We start from the raw sequence: 7,192 nt of genomic DNA on the forward strand, positions 1-7,192 counted from the left end.
TGGGCGGAGCATCTATCAGTGGTGTGGGCGGAGCATCTATCAGTGGTGTGGGCGGGGCATCTACCAGTGGTGTGGGTGGAGCATCTATCAGTAGTGTGGGTGGAGCATCTAATATCCTTTTTAATCATTTATTATATCTCTCATATATCATGAATTATCTACTTGGTCAAAAGGTATAAAATTAATTATTTTGCTAATCTAATGACATTGATCCTGTGATCATAAACTGTGATATATATAGACTTCATTGTGTTAGATAAAAGTGATATGTATATTTTTAATTTAATATTAATCTATTTATTGATCCTCATAATATCAATAATATATCATTATCTATTTATTTATATAGCGCCACTAATTCCGCAGCGCTGTACAGAGAACTCATTCACTTCAGTCCCTGCCCCATTGGAGCTTACAGTCTAAATTCCCTAACACACATACACACAGACACACACACACACACACACAGAGTAGTGTAAATTTGTTAGCAGTCAATTAACCTTCCAGTATGTTTTTTGGGAGTGTGGGAGGAAACCAGAGCACCCGGAGGAAACCCATGCAAACACGGGGAGAACATACAAACTCCACACAGATAAGGCCATGGTCGGGAATTGAACTCATGACCCCAGTGCTGTAAGACAGAAGTGCTAACCACTGAGCTTTAGTGAAAGAAACAACTTATTATAATGGATAAAATCTCTACTGAAAACCTATGAAATAAAATTCAAGTGTATAATATAATATAATAATAATAATCATATTCCAATATATTACAACACATAGAGACACACTGCACCATAATCACAGAGCTTTCCTCTAATCCACCACAGCATCTCAGCTATAAACACTTACCTACACCACACTATACTAACTGAGAGAGCCACCGAACACATCTGTAATACCCCGTGTGGTGTTATTTATAGTAATACGTTGAAGTTGCACCTTACCAGTGTTAGATAGTTCTCTTTATGGTTTCAACACTTCAGATCTTCTGTGCACCAGAGAGGTAAAGAGATTTATCCACAGAGATTTACAATGACACAAGTGTATTCAGAACTAATTTCCTTTTATTAATAAGAATTACTCTGATATTTATATTAGAAGCGCACAATTATTTTTAAACAATTATCTTATCACATTGAAATTACTTACAATTGACAAACTTTTAAATTCGCCGTAATAATAATACTGATATCTTATTGGAATTCTATGTCTATAGACGTCTCTGCTAGAATAAATTATTAATCTTCATATATATATATATATATAATTGCCGCACATTAATACATACCTTAACACGGTAAAGATAGAGATGAATTTCTCAATACAACTTTAAGACCTACATCAAATATTTCAATAACTATTTGTAGAAGTGGTGCACGTGGTTGGGGCCATAAATTTATTTTTTTATCCCGTTGGACCTTATAAATAGTCACTTTAATAAGTGGTTGTCGACCTTCACAAGAAGATTTTGGTAAAACACTATTTCTGTAGATTTCCTGAGAAACGGATTCTTTATAGTCACCCCCGGCAACCACCAACCACTCCCCACTGTCACCCCTGGCAACCACCAACCACTCCCCACCGTCACCCCTGGCAACCACCAACCACTCCCCACTGTCACCCCCGGCAACCACTCCCAACTGTCACCCCCGGCAACCACCAACCACTCCCCACTGTCACCCCTGGCAACCACCAACCACTCCATACTGTCACCCCCGCCAACCACCAACCACTCCCCACTGTCACCCCCGGCAACCACCAACCACTCCATACTGTCACCCCGGCAACCACCAACCACTCCCCACTGTCACCCCCGGCAACCACCAACCACTCCCCACTGTCACTTCTCCCTCCAGGAATCTTTTCTTTTTTTTTTTTAATCTTTATTAACACTTATAACAATTAAATTAACAAATTAAACACATATAGATACACCCCAGAGTACTCAGGTTTTGGGGTATCACACATCACCATTTTACAAACATTACTACAGAGCTATAACCATGACTTTGAGGACATTACCCACAATCCCCCGCTGCAGCGGGAGCTCTGTATACTGTATGACTATAAGGTCATTACCCAGAATCCCCCACTGCAGGGGGAGCTCTATACACTGTGTGACTATAAGGACATTACCCAGTAGCTCTGTATACTGTGTGATTATGATGTCATTACCCACCTATGTCATAATCCTCAGCTGCAGCAGTAGCTCTATATAAAGTGTGTTTATAATATCATTCAGTCACTAGTCTCCACTGACTGGAAAACCAAGCCATAATGGTACTGCCTTCCAAAACCACTCCTCCTGTCCCCCTACCCCGACCCCGTCCCCCTGCTCACCCTCTCTACCACCTCCGCCCTCCTCCTCTTCACCCCCTGCTCCCCCCTCCTCCACACCCCCTGCACAAAAACCTCCCTCTTCCTCCTTACCCCCTTCACCCCCTGCACCCCCCTCTTCCAAACCCCATTTACCACCGCCCCCCTCCTCCCATGTACCCCCCACCGCCCCCTCCCCTCTACATGCCTCCTCCCCTGTATCTCCCTCCTCCCCTCTATCTCCCCCCTCCCCTGTACCTCCCTCCTTCCAAGTACCCCCCTCTTCCCCCTCTCCCGCACCCCACTCCCGTGTATCCCCCTCCGCCTCTATATCCCCCTCCTCCTCCTATGCCACGTCGCCGTCATCCCCCTCCTCTTCCCCCTCGCCCCATGCCTAAATACCCCCCTCCTCCTCTTCCTCCTCACCACCTGTGTAACCTCCCCCCTCCCCTTCCTCCTCGCCCTCCTGTGTCTGTCTAATCTGTCTGTCTAATCCTCTTAACGAAGACGAGGAGCCCGACAGACTTCAGACCTATACGAAAATTCCGATTGCAGGAGAAATCTAATGTTTATATTCCATTCGTTTTTTCCTGCAATCAGAATTTTCGTGTAGGTCTGAAGCCTGTCGGGCTTCTCGTCTTTGTTAAGACGTACCCAACCCCCCACAGCCCCCTCCTCCTCACCCCCCAGCACCCTCTGTGTTCACACCTCTCCCCCTCACACCCTCCTCCTCTCCCCCTCACTCCCTCCACCTCTCCCCCTCACACCCTCCTCCTCTCCCCCTCACACCTTCCTCTTCTCCCCCTCACTCCCTCCTCCTCTCCCCCTCACACCCTCCTCCTCTTACCCTCACACCTTCCTCTTCTCCCCCTCACTCCCTCCTCCTCTCCCCCTCACTCCTACTTAATCTCCCCCTCACACCCTCCTCCTCTCCCCCTGCACTGACACTCCCTCCTCCTCTCCCCCTCACTCCTACTTAATCTCCCCCTCACACCCTGCTCCTCTTCCCCTGCACTGACACTCCCTCCTCCTCTCCCCCTCACACCCTCCTCCTCCCCCCCTCACACCCTCCTCCTCTCCCCCTCACACCCTCCTCCTCTCCCCCTCACTCCTTCTTAATCTCCCCCTCACACCCTGCTCCTCTCCCCCTGCACTGACACTCCCTCCTCCTCTCCCCCTCACTCCTACTTAATCTCCCCCTCACACCCTCCTCCTCTCCCCCTGCACTGACACTCCCTCCTCCTCTCCCCCTCACTCCTACTTAATCTCCCCCTCACACCCTGCTCCTCTTCCCCTGCACTGACACTCCCTCCTCCTCTCCCCCTCACTCCCTCCTTCTCTCCCCCTCAATCCCTCTTCTTCTCCCCTTGTAGTGACACGGCCTTCCTCCTAGTCCCCGGGCCCACAGGCCCCTCCTCTTCACCCCCAACACCCCCTGCATTCACACTCCCTCCCTCCTGGAAACCTGGAGACCTGGACGGATAAGAGATCTGGAGAGTGAAATAATAACTGGATGTCCGTTTACTGCCAGAAATCCAGCTGTATGAAATGTTCTACAGGACACAGCATAGATCTCCTCTCTGCAACATACTTGGGATGTTTTGAGGAGCACAGTCATTTTATGAATACCAACCAATTCTCCGAGGAGGAATCTTGGGATCTAAGGTAGGCTCTCACCTGTATTATAACAGTCTAAGGTCTAATCTCCTTAGTATTATGTCTAAGGTCAGATGACCTCTGTATTACAGAGGTATAAAGTCAGGTGACCCCTGTATTACAGAGGTATTATATCAGGTGAACCTTGTATTACAGATATATAAAGTCAGACCTTATTGAGGATTAGAAATCCCTTGGACTCTAGGGATGACCCGTGAAAGGTCTTATTTAACGTCTAACGTCTGATCTTGTAGATTGGGATCTTCGCTGGATTCTGTTGTGTCTTCAGTATCCCTGCAAAGTGGTTTGGAAGCCTTGCAGGACCAGATCTGGACAGTGAAATAATAACTGGATGTCCGTTTACTGCCAGAAATCCAGCTGTATGACATGTTCTACAGGACACAGCATAGATCTCCTCTCTGCAACATACTTGGAATGTTTTGAGGAGCACAGTCATTTTATGAATACCAACCAATTCTCCGAGGAGGAATCTTCAGCTCTAAGGTAGGCTCTCACCTGTATTATAACAGTCTAAGGTCTAATCTCCTTAGTATTATGTCTAAGGTCAGATGACCTCTGTATTACAGAGGTATAAAGTCAGGTGACCCCTGTATTACAGAGGTATTATATCAGGTGAACCTTGTATTACAAAGATATAAAGTCAGACCTTATTGAGGATTAGAAATCCCTTGGACTCTAGGGATGACCCGTGAAAGGTCTTATTTAACATCTAACGTCTGATCTTGTAGATTGGGATCTTCGCTGGATTCTGTTGTGTCTTCAGTATCCCTGGAAAGTGGTTTGGAAGCCTTGCAGGACCAGGTCTGGACAGTGAAATAATAACTGGATGTCCGTTTACTGCCAGAAATCCAGCTGTATGACATGTTCTACAGGACACAGCATAGATCTCCTCTCTGCAACATACTTGGAATGTTTTGAGGAGCACAGTCATTTTATGAATACCAACCAATTCTCCGAGGAGGAATCTTCAGCTCTAAGGTAGGCTCTCACCTGTATTATAACAGTCTAAGGTCTAATCTCCTTAGTATTATGTCTAAGGTCAGGTGACCTCTGTATTACAGAGGTATAAGGTCAGATGACCCCTGTATTACAGAGGTATTGTATCAGGTGACCCCTGTATTACAGAGGTATAAGGTCAGGTGACCCCTGTATTCAAAGAGGTATTGTATCAGGTGACCCCTGTATTACAGAGGTATAAGGTCAGGTGACCTCTGTATTACAGAGGTATAATGTCAGGTGACCCCTGTATTACAAAGGTATAAGGTCAGGTGACCCTTGTATTACAGAGATAGAAAGTCAGACCTTATTGAGGATTAGAAATCCATTGGACTCTAGGGATTTAACGTCTAACGTCTCATCTTGTAGATTGGGATCTTCGCTGGATTCTGTTGTGTATTCAGTATCCCTGGAAAGTGGTTTGGAAGCCTTGCAGGACCAGTATTTGTAATGGCATGAACCCCACCATCACCACAAGGATCTTCTCCAATATATTAGTCTACCAGTGTATACCATCCGTCTACCTGTGTATACCATCCATCTACCGGTATATACCATCAGTCTACCGGTGTATACCATCCATCTACCGGTGTATACCATCCGTCTACCTGTGTATACCATCCGTCTACCAGAGTATACCATCCGTCTACCAGTGTATACCATCCGTCTACCAGTGTATACCATCAGTCTACCAGTGTATACCATCCATCTACAGTGTATACCATCCGTCTACCAGTGTATACCATCAGTCTACCAGTGTATACCATCCATCTACAGTGTATACCATCAGTCTACCAGAGCATACCATCCGTCTACCTGTGTATACCTCCGTAGGGCTCTCCCATTTGACTTGGATACCATGGTTCCAGTCAGGTCAGCTGGTGCAGTCACTCCTCTTCAGACGGCAAAACACATTACCACTAATGTCAAGGAGCTTCCCTTGACCACTGAAAAACCACAGAGTTGTGAAGTTTCATCATAAATAAAATGATTGTAGATGTGACTGATCCTCATTGTCATGATTCCTAGGAAACCTACAACTGATCATACAGTACATGTACCATACACCATTTGTCTTGCAGAGTTAAAGAACTTTTAGGCGAACATCATCATGTTCTTCGTAGCCAATTAGATCATCCTTTTTGGATGGAAAATTTGTTTATTGGTGGTTCCTTTACTTGTCATATGTTCCTCTTACAATAAAAATAGTTTGGGTAAAAAACATAGAATAGAAGAGGAAGAAGGTCCTGAAATGTTAAATGATGAGATCCCTGATTTAATTAGAGCAAGATGGCAAGTTGGGTGATATGGGTGGAGAAGAAGCTCCTAAAATATAAAGTAAGGAGGAACCTGAGCTTTAAGTAGATTATGGTGATGATTCAGGTGATGTTTGTTACGTTCATAACTATTGTGTCACGGAATTCACGGGTAATCTTAAGCTGGGTACACACTCCAGAATTTGCCACCAACTTTTTATGCCGATCGATTTTACATCCGATCGATGGTCCGATTGCTCGGTCCATAGACTGCATACACACTAGGCTTGTTTCAGACAATAAAGGGAAGAGCGGCCGTCACGGTAGCGACTTTTTACAGCCATGATGTCGTGAGCAATGATTTTAATTTCGTACACACTGAAGCAACATTTGCAGGGCATGTAACGATATACCAAAGACATTAGCATAAAGGGGCATTGCTTTCACTATTGTTAACACCCAAAACTGCATAAAAAGAGAAGACCACACTGTCTCTTCATTCATTCCTATAAAATAGAAGTTTATTATCATATCTAAAATTTAGAAAAAACATTTAACTTGTGCAATGCAGTGATTATTCCCTAATAATAAAATGCCTTCGTATGTAATGGTCCTGTACGGGTTAAAGTTATAGCCAAAACTCTCCATACACGAGGTTATTATACACGAATAGGCATCACCCACAATGCTCCATTCTCTGCCGGCATCATTGCTGATTGGTCTACAGCAGAAACGAACGCCCTTGTCTGAGTGTATAAAATGACAGAGGAGCCTGTCTGGTGCTGAGGAACGTGAGAAGATGGTGAGTGAGGAGAAGGTGTCAGTGGGTGTTGCGGCTATGGAGACAGATACTGAGTCAGAGATGGTGCTGGAAGGGCCAAAAAATGTTGAATAAGTTAAGGTGGGGGATAGAGATGCTCAAGAAGAGCAAAGCCAAAAAGCCC

The 7,192-nt window shown here is 45.2% G+C and overlaps 1 long non-coding RNA gene across 1 annotated transcript; it reads left to right on the forward strand.

Annotated features, from left to right (window-relative positions):
- Positions 1-3,577: 3,577 nt before the first annotated feature.
- On the forward strand, positions 3,578-5,999 carry LOC142143058 (uncharacterized). Its single transcript, XR_012689483.1, has 4 exons — positions 3,578-3,984; positions 4,230-4,479; positions 4,725-4,974; positions 5,362-5,999. It is a non-coding gene; the product is annotated as an uncharacterized LOC142143058 (long non-coding RNA).
- Positions 6,000-7,192: the final 1,193 nt, after the last annotated feature.

The sequence above is a fragment of the Mixophyes fleayi genome, chromosome 3 (assembly GCF_038048845.1).
Source record: "Mixophyes fleayi isolate aMixFle1 chromosome 3, aMixFle1.hap1, whole genome shotgun sequence".
NCBI classification, from domain to species: domain Eukaryota; kingdom Metazoa; phylum Chordata; class Amphibia; order Anura; family Limnodynastidae; genus Mixophyes; species Mixophyes fleayi.